Raw genomic sequence first — 21250 nt, forward strand, 5'->3', positions numbered from 1 at the left:
AGATTTCTGTTATCTCTTGTTGCATCATATGATTTAGAGATAGAACAGATGGATGTGAAGACAACTTTCCTTCATGGTGATTTGTAGGAAGAGATTTATATGTCACAGCTTGAGCACTACATTGTTAAAGGTAAAGAATCCTTTGTTTGCAGATTGAAGAAATCTCTATATGGTTTGAAGCAATCTCCTAGGATGTGGTACCTTAAGTTTGATGCCTTTGTGTTATCAATTGGATTTGTAAGATCAAAATTAGATCATTGTGTTTATTTTAGAGTTGAAAATGATTGCCTTCTTATTGTTGCATTATATGTTGATGATATGTTGTTGTTTGGGAAGGGTAAGGGTATGATTTTTGATTTTAAATCTTAGTTGTTAGAACAGTTTGAGATGAAAGATCTTGGGGCAGCTAGGTACATCTTGGGTATGGAAATCAGTAGAGACAAGTCTAATAGAAAACTTTGGTTGAGTCAGAGTAAGTATGTGAAGTCTGTGTTGGACAGGTTCAGCATGGCAGATTGTAGACCACTATGTGTTCCTATTCCTGTGGGAACAAAGTTATTTGTAGATGATTGTCCAAAATCTTCTAGTGAGGTGGAGGACATGAGTAGAGTACCTTATGCTAGTGTAGTTGGTAGTCTTATGTATGTTATGGTCTATACTAGACCATACATTGCCCAAGCAGTGGGAGTCCTAAGTCGGTTTATGGCTAATCCTCGACGGATACATTGGGATGCAGTTAAGCGAGTATTCAGATATTTGAGGGGTACAATAGATTACTCCATATGTTATCATGGTAATTCTTCTGGATCTTCACATTCAATTTGTATTCATGGGTTTGGGGATTTAGATTGGGCAGGTGATATTGATCGCAGGAGATCCACCAGTGGTTATGTGTTCACTATGTTTGGTGGTGCCATTAGTTGGATCAGTAAGCGACAACCTGTGGTTGCTTTGTCCACTATAGAAGCTGAGTACATGGCTGCTAATCATGCTTGTAAGGAAGCCATTTGGCTTAAGAGATTGTGTTCTGATGTTGGTGTTGATGCAGAACAGGTTACTATTTGGTGTGACAGTTAGAGTGCTATTTTCCTTGCGAAGAATCCAACTTTCCATGCCAGAACGAAGCACATTGATGTGCAGTTTCACTTTATGAGAGATATGGTGGAAGATGGAAAGGTAAATTTGGAGAAGGTAGATATTGTGAAGAATGTTGCAGATGCATTAACGAAACCAGTGGGCACTAAGAAGTTCAGATGGTTTTCAGAGTCTATGGGCCTTTCGGCCTATAGCGGTTAGTTCCTATTATGTTCCTAATTGCTCTTACAAGGTGTTCGACAAGTGGGAGAATGTTAGGAATAAGGTGTCTCAACCTTGTATAATTCCTATTTTTATTGTTATTTGTTTTATGTATTTTTTGCAAATAATATGTAAATGTGAGTGTACATGTCTAGTTGGCATGTTGATCACTTACATGTGTCAGCATCTTGAAGTGTGTGAAGGAGATCATGGCTGAAATGGTTATGATAGATTCCTATGACGTGTAAGAGCTATTTAAGGAATAACCTATGATAGGTGTAAGAGCATCTTATGACATGAGGCCTATTTGGGCACCCAAGAATGAGTGGTTGGTGTGTGTAAGAGAATATGCCAAAAATAGGTTGGTATGATGGATTCCCTTACACTTCTCTTGTGACCTCTATTTTTGGTGGATTCTATGACAAGTTGTCATTGTCTATTCAAGGGATGGATGCCCTTTTCTTGGTATTGGATGTACATGTGGCATTGTGCATGTTTCTTGGTGGTTGAGCCATGAAAAATGCCCAACTCCTTTTTGGGCATTTGGTTGGGTCTTAAGATGTTCATAAAATGAGAATTGCATGTTGTAATGCAGTAGTGTGATAGATGAAAGTTTGCAGGTACTGAGGTGCTACTGGAGTCTTCTATTGTTCATGTTGAACTTGCATTGCAAGTGTATTGTAATCTTGTGTTAAAGATAATACATTGTGCAAGTTCTGGAGGGGTGGGGTTGTTTTACCGAAAGGTTTTTCCCCACTGGCAAATCTTTGTGTTATGTGTTATTTCTCTATCTATTTTCTCTATGCATGGTTGGCTACAATATTGTTGTTTATGTGATATTGAATCTATAAGTGTAGAAGATTTTAAAAAGGATTTTCACCATACTTTCCTTATGAGATTAGTGTAGGAAGCTGTTTCTGCACTTGAGTTTCCTTAAAAGCAAAGCATATAATTATTTGAATTCTAACACTAATAAAGTTGTGGAAAGTGAAAATGTAAAAGTTGATGAATATGAAGAAAACAATGAAGTTGAATGTAAGAAGGAACCTAAAGATTATAAAAATTTCATATACATTGATAAAGGAGAGCCTCCACTTTACTTGAATTTTAGAAGAAAGTTGTCCAACAACAAAAACTGGTGAATGCTAAGTTACAGAAACAATGTGTCAAGCATTAGGAAATTGGTGTTGAGTGTTAGGAAGAGAATGCCAAGAATCATAAAGTGATTAGTGAACAAACAAAAGAAGAAGGTGAGATACATGAATGTGCAAGATGAGCCTAAAGAAGAAGTGAGAAGACATGAGCCTATAGTAGAAAAGTATGTAAGAAGACATCATACACCAAATAAAATCATTGGAGACAAAGACTCAAGAGTCACAAAAAGGAAAGAGTTTAGGAACCAAACATGCCTATTATGTGAATTTGAGCCTAGATTGATTAAGGATGCACTTGACAATGAAGATTGGATTGTAACCATGAATGAAGAGATTGAGAAAATAAGGAAGAACAAAACTTGGATATTGGTACCTATACCAAAGGAAAAGAATGTTATTGGATCAAAGTAGGTACTCATAAATAAGTTGAATGAGAAAGATGAATTCACAAGAAATAAAGAAAGATTAGTTTGTAAGGGATATGCACAAGAAGAAGGACTTGACTATGGGGAGACAATTGCCATAGTTGCAAGGTTAGAAGGAGTGAGAACTTTGCTTGCATATTTTTCTTAAAAAATATTCAAAGTGTATCAAATATATGTCAAATCTACATTTTTGAATGGATTTCTATAAGAAGAAGTCTACATTAAACAACCTGAAGGATATTTTATGCAAGCAAGAAGAATATGGTGTATAAGCTACACAAAGTATTATATAGATTGAAACAAACCCCTAGAGCATGGTATGAAAGGTTGGATGCATTGTTGGTAAAGATTGGTTTTGCAAGGACTGATGATAATGAAAATGTATATTTGAAGATTGAATAGGAACAAGGGATACCGTTAACTAAGATATTTGAGGATGATATCACATTTTAAGGAAAAGATTCATTGTGTCAATCATTTCCTAATGAAACGAAGAAAGAGTTTGAGATGTCTACATTTGGAGAGATCAAATTCTTTGTTAATCTACATGTGTATCAAATGAAGAAAGGTATCTACATTATACAATCTAAGTACATTAAGGAGATATTGAAGACCTTTAGAATGGAAGATTTAAGACTAGTTAGTACACCCATGGCTACTAGACATAGAATTTCAAAGAATGATGATTCTGCTTATGTGAATCAAACCTTGTATAAATCAACGATTGGAAAGATGCAATATGTTGTTCACAACAGACCAGATATTACACTAGCAATTGAGATTGTTGCTATCTTTTCTGTAAATCCTAAGGAAAACCACATGATGGTTGTTAAAAAGATACTAAGATACTTGAAAGGAATAAAGGACTATGGACTATATTGCAAGAAAATTAACAAGTTTGAACTAAATGTGTATACTGATGTAGATTGTGTTGGAAATATTGATGGTAGAAAGAGTACAAGTAGTGGATCTTTCTTTCTAGGAAAGAGATTGGTTTAATGGGTAATCAAGAAGATGGATTGTGTTTCTCAATCTAAAAGAGAAGCTAAATATTTAGCATTAGTAGTTAATTGTTCAAACATAGTGTGGATCAAGTAATTGTTGAAAGGAATGAAGGAAGAGATCATTGAACCAGTTGTCATATTTTGTGATAACACAAGTACTATAAACATATCTAAGAATCATATGATGTGCACTAAGACCAAGAACATTTCTATCAAGTATCATTACTTTAAAGAGTTGGTACAAGATAAAGAACTAAGATTGGAGTGTGCGAGTACAAAGGAATAGATAGTGTGGATCAAGTAATTGTTGAAAGGAATGAAGGAAGAGATCATTGAACCAATTGTCATATTTTGTGATAACACAAGTGCTATAAACATATCTAAGAATCATATGACGTGCACTAAGACCAAGAACATTTCTATCAAGTATCATTACTTGAAAGAGTTGGTACAAGATAAAGAACTAAGATTGGAGTGTGTGAGTACAAAGGAATAGATAGCTGGTATTTTCAAAAAAGCTTTACCTAAAGATGCTTATGAATATGTAAGAGGTAATTTTAGGGTGATTCTCCTAACTAAGGCTACCTAAGCTAAGATGGAGCATTGCATCAAATATTTTGATGGGAATATCTTACAAATTGATGCAAAATGTCACACTTTAGGACCTGCCTAAAACTTGCAAGAAGATTATGAGGAGATTGAGCTACAAGATTGACAAAATTTTAGGCACAAGCAAGATGATAGAGGGAGAATCTAGTTCAAAGAATAGACAAAGAGATATCTAAATGTTGAAGATGAGCATGAGATAGAATTGAAGTGTCTTTGGCATTGTTGTCAAAGAGGGAGATAAGTCAAGCAATTACCATTAATAATGAGAAAGAGGGAGAGTATGTGCAGTTACCATATAGCATGAGAGATATGTCAACTTGTTAATACATAAGAGGATATCTAGCAAAGAGGGAGACCATGTTGTGAAATGATAGAAGGAGTTGTTAGTTGTTGATGAAGGGTGCTCCCCTTAAAACCATAAACTCATAATAGAAAGAAAGAAATAACAATAAATGTTAGAACAAAATATGGACTTCTTATTTTCACTGCAAGTATAGAATTATAGAATTCACAAGTACAAAATGCTAACCCACATGGGATCCTTAATTACAGTAATCTACAAGACTAGGTTGTGAACTACCACCTAGAGTTGTTTTAGAGAATGTTGGGGCCTTTCTTAAATAGGAAATTTTATGCCGCCCGAGAAGGTTCTAGACATTGAAACTTAATACCTAGGGTTGATGGACCCTAACAATACATATAAAGTCATCCAAATACATCTTTGACAATTATTTTAGATATTTTGAGTAGCCCAACTTTGAAAGGCCATAACTCACGAATCATTGCTCCAATTGGCTATTATAACCACTTTTTAGAAATTCCAACTCTTGATCTATAGGCTTAGAATTGCGCAAGCACCCTTCTTTTAAATTTTTAGACTTCATCCAAGCACTCTAAGGCCTTCAATGATGAGCCTGAATATTTTTTTGCAAATATTTCCATTGAAAATCTGCAATAACTTCTCTGATACTTAAGCTAGAGAAATGAGATATTTATGGTAGGCTTATAACACTAAAATAAACCTTCATGTAGAAAATGAGAATATTTTGAGCTCATATAAAAAACTTATTTAAAATAGCAAGTTCTCATAAATAGTAACCACCTTGTCTATGAGTCCTTATTAAAATAGAAAAGACTGAAAATAAATTTTTTTTTAGGTGATGCAAGATTTCCCTTACACCCAAGATGCTCCTGCATCAGACACTTGGGGTAATTTGAGAAGTGACTCCATCACATCTTAGGTGTTCAGAGGAAAACCAAGACAATGAACCTCCTCCCTTGCTTGTCATGATGAATCCTCTACTAGCCTCCCTTTCCATTTGACTAGATATTCCTCATAAGTTTTGTTCCTTGTACTTTTTCCAACATGACTCTCCAGTATCTCCTCAATCTCCTTTATAGCCGAACTAGTTTCTAGAATACTCCACTATGCTTCTACAACTTCATCTCCATCACCTCTTTCATTAAACTTTGTCATATCTAAATATTCAATTTAGCAGGAAACTCCACTTTATAAGCATTTCTAGAATTGTTCCTTTTTACTATCTTGCATGGTCCAAACTTCTTCATCTTCAACCTATTATATATACCCATTGGAAAATGCTCCTTTCTCAAATGAACCATGACTTCATCTCAAGTCTAAATGCCTTATACCTCCTTTTCACATTTGCCTTAGCTTTATACAATGTATTCATCTTTATGATGTGTTTCCTCACCTCCTCATGGATGTTCTTCAAATGTTCATCAAATTCTTTTGCTTTAGCACTACTTATCTCTCCTTTATCCAACTACCTCAATTCATAAGCATTTCTAGGACTACTCCCATATACAATCTGGAATGGTGATTTACCAATACTCTTGTTCACAAAATTATTATATATGTTAATTTTTCCTGTGGTAAAATTAGATCCCATCCCTTTGGCTTGCCTCCAACCAAACATCTCAGCAAGTTTCCCAAACTGCAATTCACAACTTATGTCTATCCATTAGTCTATAGATGATGTGATGAACTAAACTTCAACTCTGTCTTCAATTTCTTCCACAATGTATGCCAAAAATACTCAACAAATTTGGTGTCTCGATCCAAAACTATACTCTTTGAAAGACCATGTAGTCTCACCACTTCTTTGAAAAAAAACTCTGCCACACGAACATCATCACTAGTTTTCTTGCAAGAAATAAAATGTTTCATCTTTGAAAACATTTCAACCACCACAAAAATAGAACCATGCCCACGCTAAGTCCTCAGTAATCCAAGAGAAAAATCCATGCTGACATCCACACATGGCTTCTCTAGTACAAGTAATGGCTGATACAACCCTATATTCTACTTCACTCCTTTTGCCATCTGACATATTGTGCAACTTTGTACAAACTTCTTCACATCTTGTTGCATCTATGGCCAATAATAATTCTCAGCAACCAAAGCAATGAGTTTATCTCTACCAAAATGTCTAGCCAATTCTCCACTATGCTTCTCTTTGTTGAGATTCTCTTTCATTGAACTTCTAGGAATGCACAATTGGATTCCTTTGAACAACATACTATCCTAGATCATGAAATTTAAGCACTCTTTCCTATCAAGTGTAATAGGTTCTATACAAACCTTCCATGCTTCACCAAAATCAAGATCATCTGGATACAAAGTAATGAGTTCCTTGAACCCAACACCTCTATTTGCATTTCTGTCAGCAAAATTTGTCTTCTATTAAGAGCATCTATAACTTTGTGAGACTTCCCACTCCTGTGTTTCAAAACAAATGTATAACTTTGCAAAAAATCAATCCACTTCAAATGCCTTTGGTTTAATTTTCCTTGACTATTTAAATATTTCAAAGCTTAATGATAAATATATACAACAAACTCCTTAGGAAGAAGATGGTGTCTCCAGTTCTTCAATGCTTAAACTATAGCATAAAATTCCTAATCATAAATAGAATATTTTCTCTTGGCATCATTTAATTTCTCACTGAAGTAAGCAACAGGTCTACCTTCTTGTCTCATAATAGCTCCTATTGCATTACCACTAGCATCATAGTCTAGTTGAAACACCTTGTTAAAATCAGGAAGTGCTAAAGTAGGTTGCTCAATAACTTTCTATTTCAACAGATTAAAACTCTTATCTGCCCCTACAGTCTGCTTAAATTCTTTCCTATCCCCTCTTATTGTTTCAATCAAGGGTCCACAAATACTATTAAAACCTCTTATGAACTTTCTATAAAAACTAGCCAGTCTATGAAAATATTTTACCTCTGTCGCACTTCTTGGAGTAGGTCATTTAAGGATAGCCTTCACATTCGCTGGGTCCATATTTAGACCTTCTATTGAGACTACAAATCCCAGGTACACCAACTCCTCCTTTATAAAGTGCACTTCTTCGAGTCTATCAGAAACTTTTCTTCTCTTAACTTAACAAATACCTTGTGAATATGGATCAAATATTCCTCCAATGTCTTATTAAAGATCAAAATATCATCTAGGTAAACAATAAAAAAACTTACCCAGAAACTCCTTCAGTACCTCATTCATGAGCTATATGAAAGTGCTTGGTGTATTGGTTATCCCAAAAGGCATGACTAACCACTCATATAATCCTTTTATCTTGAAAGTAGTCTTCCACTCATCACCTTCTCTTATGTGAATCTAATGGTATCCACTCTTCAAATCTATCTTTTTGAAATACTCAGCTTCACTCAAATAGCACATAATATCATCCATCCTTGGCAATGGAAATTTGTACTTGATTGTGATCTTGTTGATAGCACAAGAATCTATACACATCCTCCATTCACAATTCTTCTTTGGTGCTAATATGGTTGGTACATCACATGGACTTAGACTCTCTCGAATCAACCCCTTCTACAACAACTCATGAACTTGTATGTTCAACTCTTCACTTTCTGCTAGTGTCATTCTGTGCACTGCTTTGTTTGAAAAAATGGCTCCTAGAACCAAATCCATCTAGGGATTGATCTTCCTCATTGGGGAAAATCTATCAAGTATATTATCTATTACAATATCAGAAAATTCTCCCAACATATCTGCAACTTCTACAGGTACCTCTCTACTTCTTCTTTACTATCTTTTGGAATTATAGAAAAACACATATGCTCACAGTTCATACCTTTAAGAAACTATTTTCCATCAATAAAACATATTTTGGAAGCACTACATACCTTTTCTTCTTTCTCCTTAAACGACTTCAACTTATGTTTCACTCCATTTGGTTAGAGTGTAGGTATTTTCTCGCGCCCATTATGTACAATATGCCTGTCAAACTACCACAACCTACCCAAAAACATATGACATATGTCCATAGGTATGATATCACATAGTACCTCATCCTAGTAGCTTCCAAACTTGAACTTCATGGAGCACTGCTCATTGACCATGACCTTGTGGTCATCTTGCATCTAAGAAATATGGTATGGACACAAGTGTTTCTATCTCTTCAACTTTAACTTGGTGACCATCATTTCTAATACCAGATTGTCAATGCCTCCACCATCAATGATCACATCACAACACTTATCTTCACATCTACACCTTGTGTGAAACAAACTCCTTTGATCAAGTTCATTCTCACCACTCAGTAGGACTCTTCTGTTAACTAGGACTTCTCCTCTTTCAACGTCTTTAGAATGTGAAGATCTGGCATCTTCATCAACATGTCCAACTTTGGCCTAGCCTTTTTTTCTTTGATCTATCCTTCCTTTGTGCTTGGAACATTCAAATTCTCTATGTCCTCTATAGTGAAAATATTTCCATGGAAGTCTCCTCGTCTAGATCCTTGTCCTCTACCTCTTCCTCTCTGGCTTTTATTATTCTGATCATGGAAATGATTAGATTTGTTTCCCTTATGGTTTTAACTGCTACTTCTAGTCTCATCCTTGTTCTTCTAATCATCCTTATAGCCACCATAAGATTTTTCACCAGATCTTCCACCAAGACCTCTTCTACTATTCGTGTTGTCAAACTTATTGCTTAGTTTCTCCTTAACTCTTAGGGAAAACTAGTATGCCTCCTCAATAATGTTCATTCAAATGAGACTCAACTCATCCTGAATGCTTGGCCTTAACTCATAAAGATAATGATCCACTTTCTCCTTATCAAATTCTGCATGGCTGGTTCTAATGAGAACTCAGTAGAACTCTTTGGTATACTCTTGAACATATTTTTCTACTTGCTTCAACCCTTGCATTTTCTTCAACATATCAAGCTCATAATCCACACGAATGAATTGTCACTTCAGTTTGGCTATCATCCATTCCCATCTTGTTATTTTTTCTTTTCCCTTTCTATTTCACTCCAATTGAACCTCCTGCCACTAGATCTTGGCATGTCCCTTCAGTTTTGCCTTCATAAACTTGACCTTATTAGGATCCTCAATATCTTCATACTCAAAGTACTCCTCCAATTCATTGATCCAATCGATTAGCTCCTCTGGGTTAAGATTTCTTAAAAATGTGAGAACCTTAAAGTTAGGTTTTTTTCCAATCTTGGAGATGGCCCTAAAAAGCCTCTCTTCCTCTAGGTTTAGAATTACCTCTACTTCGACATTTTCTTCTACTTCATCCTCATCCTTGCTTTCATATCTTATGATAAGATTTATTCCTATGTGCATTTGTCTTTGGAGGGCTAGGAAAGCCTCAAGTGTAACACCTACATCTCTTCCACAATTCTCTCTTCATGGAGGCATTTTTGTGCTTTTGCTAAAACTCTAGTGAAAACTACATTACAATCAGCAATCTGTCTACACACTCAGCCCGAACCATGGTCCTAGTGTGAACTACCTCATAGTCGACAATTTGTCCACACACTCAAGAACTCTAGCTCTAATACCACTTGATGAAAGGTGCTCCCCTTAAAACCATAAACTCATAACAAAAACAAAGAAACAACAACAAATGCGATAACAAAATATGGAATTCTTATTTGTGCCACAATTGTAGAGTAATAGAATTCACAAGTACAAAATGCTAATCCACATTGGTGCCTTCATTATAGTAATCTACAAGACTAAGCTGTGAACTACCACCCAAAGCTATTTTAGACAATGTTCAGGCCTTTCTTAAATAGGAAATTTTATGCTACCCGAGAAGGTTCTAAACATTAAAACTTAATAGCTAGGGCCGATGGACCCTAACTATACATATAGAGTCGGTCAAATACATCTTTGACAATTATTTTAGATATTTCAGGTTAGCCCAACTTTGAAATGCCATAAATCATGAATTGTTTCTCTGATTAACTATTATAAACTCTTTTCAAAAACTCCAGCTTTTGATCTACAAGCTTGAAACTACTTAAGTGCCCTTCTGTCGAGTTTTCAGACCTCATCTAAGCACTCTAAGGCCTCTAATGGTGAGCCTAAACATTTTTCTGCAAATATTTCTACCAAAAATTTTCAATAACTTCTCCAATACTTAAGCTGGAGCAATGAAATTTTTATGGTAGGCTTATAACTTTAAAATGAACATTCATATAGAAAATGAGAACATTTTGAGCTCATATGACAAGCTTACTAAAAATAACAAGTTTCCATAAATAGTAACCACCCTGTCTACTAGTCCTTATTTAAATAAAAAGAATGAAAATAAAGTTTTTTTTGGGTGATGCAAGATTTCCCTTACACCTAGGATTCTCCCACATCAATTGTCTAAAATTTTGTTTATACAATTGTTTCCTAGATGAGAATTAGAATGAAACTAAAAGATGTGATCAAGGTGATTGTTGGACCATGATATGAGAATCATAATGAAACTAAAAGATGTGATCAAGGTGTTTGTTTGACTAGTAAAATTATTCTATCAGTAGCATAAAAAATGTCCCAAGGTATACCATCCTAAGTATTCCCAAGGTGCACTAAGCCAAATTAGGCAACAATTTTGTAACCTTGTATGTTGTAACTGAGGGTTTGACTATTTTGGCTTCAACTAAAGCTTGCTACAAAGGTTCAAAATTAAGAAAGCAATAAGCTCAATTCCTAAGGTTATCTCTAGCTAAACCATCCTCTACAAACTTTAAGTCATAAGGGTATCTTTAACCCTAGTCTTTCCTACATTCTCACTTCCAAACATGTTACTGTTACATGTAGTTCTCCTCACTAGGTTAATCAAAGGATCTACACATAGATTCCCATTATTCTAAGGCTTCACTAGTATTTCTCCTCATAGTTAATGGAGATTAGTGACTATTAAGAAATCCAATGACCATTTAGTAACCCATGCTATCATACTTCCTTTAAAGATATCAGAGTCTTGAATCAAACTCACCTTTTTATTATTCATAAACCAATTTGATCATCCAAAAGTTACTTTACAAACATAGGGCTAGGATAATTATTACTATGTAATGCATTAGCCCATAGGAAACACTTTCATTAGTGGAAAAAAATTTGGCATACCTTACTTTATGTGTGAAATATGAGAGTGTGCACGATTATCAAGATGGAGATTAATCTCAAATAAAAGCATGTTCAAATAGAACTAGGGTGAATGGAAAATGATTCATCTTTGCCAAATGCCATCTAAGCTAAGAGATGTAGCTTACACCACATCACATCACACACTAAGGAAGAAATTAAGATTGGAAAAATTAGTCAGTTTTGACTATTTAAGACTTTTAGCCTAAGAATTAGCCTTAGTATGTGATATTTAGGCATCCTCCTAAAAGACCTCCCATTATCTTTTAACTCACCCTTGTCTACGATGGTAAATCATTAACATCTTACCCATGTTTCTTAAACCATTGAATAGTGCACCTTATATAAATTGAACATTTTCAATACTCCGTTGATGTGGGAATAAAATTATGGGAATATGAATAGTTATTCTGGAATAGAAAATGGGGATACATATTCCTATTCTTGTTTGGTTTAGTTAGAATTTGATGGGGAATTTACAAACTCAAAAATTTATATTTTCTAAACCAAATAAAATTGGAATAGGAACACGTATTCCAATTCCACCTATTTAGATGGAATAGAAAATGCAAATTTTTGGGCCAAAATTGGAATACGTATTCCTATTCGCAATTCCAATTTGGTGTACCAAATAGAAAATTTGAACTTTTAGAAATTTACATATGCCTATTCCACACATATTCTGACTGCTCCCTCTATTTAGGCCCCATTTGGTTGGGGAAGATGATTTTTTGACATAACCAGGTTATCTTATAACCAGGTTTTCGAAAACCTGGTTTTGTGGTTTGGAAAGCCAATGGTCCATTTGGTTGACACGGAAGATGAATATACTGTGGACCCCACAATATTATTAAAAAAACTGTCATAAAATTCAAAACTTGGTTTTAATTTCAAATTCCACCTTTTTGTTGGAAGAAACTTCTCCAATTTTTGACCAAAATTGGAAGATGAAATTGAAAACCAGGTTATAATTTTAACCAACCAAACACCAAAGTTTTTTTGTAAAACCTGGTTTTGCCTCTGATAACCCAATTTTGGCCCTCATCTTCCAGCAACCAAACGGGGCCTTAGAGAAGATGCCAGTGCTCTGCATTTTATTCACAAGATCTATCTTTTCAAACAGTTATTTTGTCAAGCAGAAAACCACCCCTCACCATTTCTTCATATACAAAAATGTAGAAGCATAGACAAGACACGTGACCTATTTGACAGCATGCCTGAAAAATATGTCACCCCATGGAATGCAGTGGTTGCAGGATAAGAAGAAAATGGGTTTGTTGAAAACACTTTCGAAACTTCTGAGAAAAGACAACGGAAAAGGTTAAACCGAGTTTATTTTCAGAGTGAGAACTCCCTCTATGAGCATGGTTGCGATGACTCTCTAGCATAGCCTGAGCATCCTGGCATAAACCCATGATTTCCAAGAATTCATCTTAGTATGATATAAAATACTAATTGCAAAGTGCAACTAGACCACGAGCTATGCTACTAGCAGGGCCTGAAGAGGCCACAACAAACACAAAAGCAAAGATTCACAAAAAAAACATTGGTTTTAAATATTATTGAGCTTGTTAATTCTATTGCATTGAGAGATGAATTGAAAGGCCAAAATGTAGAGAATGCAAAATTAGATCAAAAGTCATTATGTGTAGAGAATAAGATCCAGTTAGAATTATCCTCAAAGATTCCTAACATTAGGATAATCAGACATAGAGAAATTGTCGATTCAGTCAATTGTTTAGCAATAAGTTATGTTCTTCAAAATTCTCATGAAACGTTTTCAGGTAGATGATACTTGAAAATATCCCTTCAATTTATTTCAAGAAAGAAATCGGCTAATTTGAATAGGGCTAAACGAAATGTACTATTTATACTGCAGCAGGCGTTTTCAGAAGATGTTCTTTACATCATGCTTTTTTTTTAACACGTCGTCTAAAACTATATAAAGATTTTTTAAAAAATGTAATGCATGTTCTAATTATAGGATCTTAATTAAAGAAAACTTTAATTTAGATAAAAATAACAATCGTGGTCTTTAGATTTTAATTTTGTTAAAAACACTAGTAAAACATTTTTATTATTATTTTAATACATTTATCATTTATATTTTTATTAATATTGAATAATATTTTGATATAATTATAAAATAATCTTCATTTTCATTGACAAGTTATTTTTAAAATTGTTTATTTCATTTAATTTAAATTAAGCTTTGCTGATTTGAATGAGAACAACAAGTTAAAGATTGAGTTTAGACAATAGACATGTGAAAACATATTGGTTAACTTGAGTTTGTGTTCCTGCATGTGAAATTATCTTTTTAAAGTGAAAATAATTCATGTATATGAAATGATTTTTTAAAGCTGAAATATCTTTTATAAGTTAATTATGATATTTATATAAATCTTTTTATAATTTGATGATCATATTGGTTTCAAATAGCTCTTTATATTGAAATTGTCTTTTATTTATTTATTTTATATTTATTTTGTAATTCTACAAATATTTTTTTTGTTTAAACAAATCTTAACTAATCAAAGATCTAATTTATTTTATCTTCATATATATATATATATATAAAATAAAATATTATTTTATATTTATTTTAATTTAATTAATGTTCAATAATATTTGGATACAACAAGAGAAGTGACTTTGGAATACAAGGCATGCAAAACCATAAGGGTTTACTGGGGTCATACACTCATGCATGTAAAATTGTTTTTAAAAGTAGAAATGATTTATGTATGTGAAATGATCTTTTTTAGCTTAAATATTTAGTATAAATTAGTGATGATGCTGATATATAACATTTTATAAACAATATGGTGACTAGCTATAAATAGGAAATCCAATCACCATTTAGCAACTCATACTATAACACTTACTTTAAAGTTATTGAGGCCCTGAATGAAATTCACCCTTTTATTATTTATAAATCAATTTGATCATCCAAAAGTTGCTTTACAAACATAGGGCTAGGATAAAACTCATTACCTCAATTTACATAAAATTACCTCGGTTTACATAAACACATAGGAAACACTTCCGTTTAGAAGTCACATAATAGATTTCAAATGGACGTTTTTATAATGAAGGGGTCAATGTATATCACCTAGTCATATTGAATTCTTTACTCCAATGCTAGAGTGTCATTCTATAATTAAATGGCATGTCTTACGGTTAAATTAGGACAACAAGATAAAATGATATTAAAGAAACTTATTTCACCTATTACCGCTTCTTTTTAAATGATCCATTATTACATGCATCTTGATATAAAATTTTGTCCAATGATTCTAGTATTTAAACCCTCATAGGCTCATGACATTGCTATAATTAAAGCGACGGTGCTACTCAAATAAAACTAGGGTGAATGAAAAGTAACTCATCTCTGAGGAAAGCCACCTAAGCTGAGAGTGGCAGCCTGCATCACATTCAGTACCGCTAAGTCCCTCTGGTTAGAAAAGACGCTAGAGCTCTGCATTTTATTCACAGGATCTGTCTTTCCAAACAGTTTCCCTTCTTTCGAAAACCCATTAACAAGAGGACTGTAAGTTGTTTTGTCAGGCATGAAACCACCCCTCACTATTTCTTCATAGAGAGAAAATGGGTTTGTTGAAAATACTTGCGAAACTTGTGAGAAAAGGCGGTGGAAAACATTAACCAATTGTATTGCCAGTGAATTCCCTCTGTGAACCCCTAAAAGAACTAAGGTCTCAATGATTGTGATGATTGTAAGGTTTACACGATCAAACTCGCTGGAAACCTGTAGAAATGTCTGCTGTCAACATCCTCCTGGACTTTTGCTGAAATGGGCACTCCCTTATTTTATTAACCTAACATCCTCAATCAATTGAATTTTAAATAAATGGTAAGAATCGATCAAATGTAACAAAATTTAAAAGAATCTCAATCATTTCAACTCCTATAAATTTCACTGTTCTTCACATAGAGAGTGTTAATTATTGTTAGTTGCACAGCAGTTATTTCTAACCCGAAAATAGCAGTAGTATTTATGGGTAGCTTGGACAGCGGTTCGTCCTTATCTATGAATAGCAGTAGTATTTATGGGTGGTTTGGACAGCTGTTTGTCCACTTACCAAGAATTAGTAAATAGTTATTATTTACTAATTTTAGTGATTCCCTTTTGGACACCTTGCAACCAATTCTATTATTGGTTGTCAAGTTGTCTTAATCTCAGCCGTTGGTTTAATATTTTTCATAACTCTCTTCCACGTTACCTTCTAAAAAAATAGCTTTAATATGTTGACTCGCTAAAGAATTTTGAGGAACGTTTATTATACTCGTTCTTTTCTCAAGAAGAACTTTAAAGTTTTGAAATACCTGGTTATATATATGCACTAATGACGCCCACTAAAGCTTCAGAAGAATGAGCTCTAAATTTAGATGTTAACTAATTATTAATTTGTTTTTCTTTTATTGTATGCTATGCTCGTTAAAACCTAGATATTCGTAAAAGTTGGAGAAACTAAATAATGAAATCTATGGCTGACTCTAATTATAATTTGAATGCTTGTAAGTTGTTTTTTTACACTTTCTTGCAACACGCTTTCACACATTTCAAATTATGCATAGATGTAAAAGAACATCTTGACAATCATAAACCGATAGATAGCTCATAGAAGTAGAGATTGCTTGATATTGGCATTCAATAGAATATCGGTAACATGAAGTGAAAAGCTTTTCATTTCACCCATGTTACAACCAGAGAAAATTTCTTATCCACAATTAGCAGGCATGTCTTAAAAATTGAAATAATCGTAGATTGCAGGAAAGAAGTCTCACAGCCTGCAGACCTAGCTTCCCAGTGGTGTTGCCCTCCAAGAAATTAAAAAGCATGGAAACAGGAGAAATAAGGATGTTGAAGGCACTGTTTTGTCGTCAATATTTTGAGGGGATCCACCTCCAACATCTTCAAGAGCAGATCCATGCCTATTGAGCATCCCATCTTTTCAGCTGTCCTTTCTAACTGATTCTACAAACCAGACCTCCAGCCACCACATCCCAAAATACTGGTCAACAACTGCACACAGATTTCTGTGTAGTTTAGATCTGATAAAGCATCCCAGTATTTGTCCATCATCTCCTAGGCAGAACCTCCAACCTGCTGAAATACAATACTTAGCTGCTCCTCTCTAGACTCCCCACAAAACAGGGGTTCTCCAATCACCATCTCTGCAAAAATGCATCCGAGTGCCCAGATGTCAACTGCAAAGCAATTGTATGCTTTTTGTTCTATTAATAACTCAGGAGCTCTATACCACAAGGACACATATTCTTTCCCATTTCTTTCTATAACACCATTCTTTTTATCCTTCAGCATCTTTGCCAATCCAAAGTCTGCGAGCTTAATTCTGATGCCCTCTGCCGTGTTAATGGAGAGGAGACAATTACTGGGCTTTAGATCTCTGTGTGCAACACCCATGTCATGGCAGTAGGCCACTCCACAGCACAGCTCCCACATTAGCCCTTTCACCAAGCCAACCCTATAAATGTTCCTCAAATATAACCAGTTATGCTCATCATGATATGGATATAATAATGATCCTCCATGAATAGTGTTCTTGATGAATGAGAGCAGGTCCATATCCATCAACTCCATAGCAATGTAAGCAATCTCATTTGCATGAGCCACACCTGAATCAACACCATTTTTGTGGGTGGTGGTTACCCTCAGGAAATGATCGTGTACTATTTTTGCCTTGCCACGTCCAAGAATCTGCACCACATATGGGCTGGGAGATAACAACGTCAATATCTCGCTCTCCTCAAATGTGACATCAATGCACAAAGATATTTTGACGGCCACGGTATTTCCCTTGTTGAAATCCAGAGCTTTTGCTACTGCTCCATAAGCACCACGGCCCAAATAGTTCCCCAACCTGTATCTGGTCCTCATTAGATACCTAATGCTTCAAAATGCCCCTCCAATTTATTTTCTCCAGCCAATTTGATGCAGGGTGCGGCTGAAATGAAATGTATTTATACTACCTACAGCACGCTTGTTCAGAAGATGTTTTCTGATTTGTAACACTTGGTCTAAATCTAAATTTAGATTTTTGTTTTTTTTCTTCAAATATGTTGCATGTTCTAATAATAGAATCGTAACTAAACCCAAAAAAAATTAAAAAAATAGATAATAAAAATAGAAGTGATATTCGGATTTTAATTTTGCTGAAAAGAATAATAAATTATTATTTATTAAATATAGTGATTATTTATATTTTTATTAAAATTGATGTTATTACAAATTAATCTTTATTTCTATTTATAAGTTATTTTAAAAACTATTTATTTCATATAATTTTAATTAAAGTTATGTAGAGTTAAATGAGAGCAGCAAGTTGGAAGTGAGTTTAGAATACAGGTATATGGTAAATTTTAGTGGTGCACTCATGCATTAAGAATTATCTTTTTAAACAAAAATGATTTATATAAGCATGCATGTGAAATAATCTTTTTAGGTTAAAATATCTTTTTTAATTTGAAATATTTAGTATAAATTAATAATAATATGGATATAAATAGTTTTACAATTTAATGGTCATATTTTTTATTAAGATATTTCTTTTTATTAATTTTTTAATTTTTTTTTATTATATAATTTATGTTTAAATTTTATAATTATAAAAATATTTTTTTAATTTAAAAAAAGTTTCTAATTACATTTTGGGTATAAGAAAGATAATTGTATAACTTAATTATATAAGATCGAATTAGAATAAATTATTATATAAGATAAATAATTTTAGAATATATTAAATTTTTTTATTTATGAAAATTAGAAAATAAAATTCCAAACAATTTTAAGTCATTTCACGAATTCATTTTTAGTTTCAAATTTGCCGCCATATGCACTTAGTTAAATATGAAAACGTTTGTAGTGCATCTAAAGTAATCATCGAGATACACTCGTAGATTAAATAAAATTAACAAAACACCATAAATGTTTGGACAAGACTCCTCATATTCGGGAAAGCATCTCGATGGACTTGCATGATTGCATTAGCTCGCACCAACGAGCAAGGTATAGATAGATACATGTCGGAATGTAATTAATATAATTATTTTTTAAAATTAAAAGTTTAAAAATATATTGTTATAATTATAAATTAATATTTATTTTCGTGGACAATTATTTTTAAAATTATTTATTTCATATAATTTTACTTACATTTGTTTTTTTTATCAATAGTCTTTTTCAATTTTTGTGAATAATCTTTTTCAATTAATAAAATTACTTATTTCATAATAGTTTTATTTAAAATTTATTTACTTGATAAAATTTTAATTAATTTTTTGGACAGTTGAAAGCAAAACTAAAGATAGGTTTAGAATGCACTCAAGCCAAAAAATAATAGTGAAGTCAATTCATGCATTCATAGATGTGAAACTATCTTTGTTGAGTTGAAATAGTCACTATAAATTAGTGATGATATTGATATAAATATTTCTATAATTTTGATGGTTATATTTTAATTTCAAGATATTTGTTGAAATAGTCACTATAAATTAGTGATGACATTGATATATAAATATTTCTTTAATTTGATAGTCATATTTTAATTTCAATATATATATTTCTATTAAACTTATCTTTTCTTTTATAATTGTTGAAGTAAATTTTCAATTTTAAACAAAGGTTTTAATTAGAAAAGTGGAGGGAGGGGCAAGGGGAGAGAGTAAGAGAGAGCGTGTAGGAGGAGAAGGGGAGTGTGTGTGTGAGAGAGAGAATTATATAAATAATAATAATATAATATTAATTAATATTAAACTATAACACTTATCAAAAAAAGAATAGAACACTAATATCTATTTAATATAATATAAATAATAATATCATATTAATCAACATAATATAATACAAATAATATTACTAAACTATTAATACTATATACTAATACTATTGCTAAACTTAATATTATACAAACCTAGTATAATTCAAACTTTATATAAACTTGGTATATTAATACAAACAATTGGTATCTCTAAATCTTGTTATCTATTAGTGTCAAACACTTCATCATATGCAAGGCAGAGTTAGTCCATCATCGCTGCAACCAAACTACTCTATATAGGCTGAGTCATGTGAAAGACTTGTAAATAAACATGTATATGCTGAGTTCTATAAGAGTCAAGAAAGTCTCTGGTCACCGAGTATTTTCAGTATAAGTTGATGTAGTACAAGGCAGGAGAATCCCCAAAAGAGATGGCATAGCCCCCAACAAATAATTGTTGACATTAAGGTTAGTGTTTATTTATTAGTGACTCGCACTTAGTCAATTAGTTAAGCTACTACTCAGCTTATCTTACAGTTTCCAGTGTTAACCGAGTAATCAAGTTAATACCGAGGTCTATAGTTGCTACCGAGTTCCAAAATCATTATGCAATTCATGACGAGTAGTATCTATCGAGTTGATCAGTGACAATGCTAAACAAGTTTCATAGTATTAACTGACTCGCACAGTGTCAACCATCGTCTCCAGTATCTAGCAAGCTTGCAGTATCAATGATCTGAATCTAGTGTTGACTGAGCTAAGGAGTGTCAACCAAGTGATTCAGTTTATATTGAGCTTGTAGTGTTAGTGTTGACCAAGCTGTGGAGAGTCAACTAAGTGTTGACCAAGTTCAAGCTACTTAAAAGTAATTAGTATGAACTAAGCTTCTACGTCTACCGAGTGCATGACAATGTCTTTTGTTGACAATAGTTGGTGAGTATCACAACATCATTGAGTTTGTCTTCAAAACCTGAGTGCTAGTAGTTGAGCCGACTTTGTGATCTTGATGGAAACCTATGTTGTAGCTGACTTTGATGAATTGTGATTTGGATTGGTAAATATGTAATGAATTGTATCATATCCAAAAATAATGAAAAAGAAAGTATGAAGTGAATATAGAGAGAAAAAGTGTGAATTGTGAAGGTTGTAAGCAATATAAGGGACAACAAAGATCTATCATAGCAAGGCGATCTTTACATTTCAAAGGAATATCAACCAGCAAATCAAAGTTGCAGATCAGAGATCAGCCACTGGTTCATCCTAATAGGTGTACCAACTAAATCCTTTAATCAAGTAGACTTAACAATCTTCATTGTATGTTTTGTAAATCCTTTCACAAGGTGGACCTTGTAGTCCTCATTGCTCTTAATAGGGAAGATTGTTAGAAGTGATCAATTGTAAGCCTTAACCAACCAACTTTATACTATAGTACTAAAGTTTGTGGGTATCATCCCCACCCTAGTTTTACTTTCTATTTTGGAAGATTTCTAGGTCACCATATCTTGTGTTGAAGTGTTATGAATGTTTTACTGCTTTC

General features: G+C 33.3%; 1 pseudogene; it reads right to left on the minus strand.

Annotated features, from left to right (window-relative positions):
- Nucleotides 1–16763: 16763 nt before the first annotated feature.
- LOC149542374 (cyclin-dependent kinase B1-1-like) lies at nt 16764–17834 on the minus strand (annotated as a pseudogene).
- Between the last annotated feature and the right edge of the window lie 3416 nt (nt 17835–21250).

The sequence above is a fragment of the Cupressus sempervirens genome, chromosome 8 (genome assembly GCF_028749045.1).
Source record: "Cupressus sempervirens isolate cs-2001-9-10 chromosome 8, ASM2874904v1, whole genome shotgun sequence".
NCBI classification, from domain to species: Eukaryota; Viridiplantae; Streptophyta; class Pinopsida; order Cupressales; family Cupressaceae; genus Cupressus; species Cupressus sempervirens.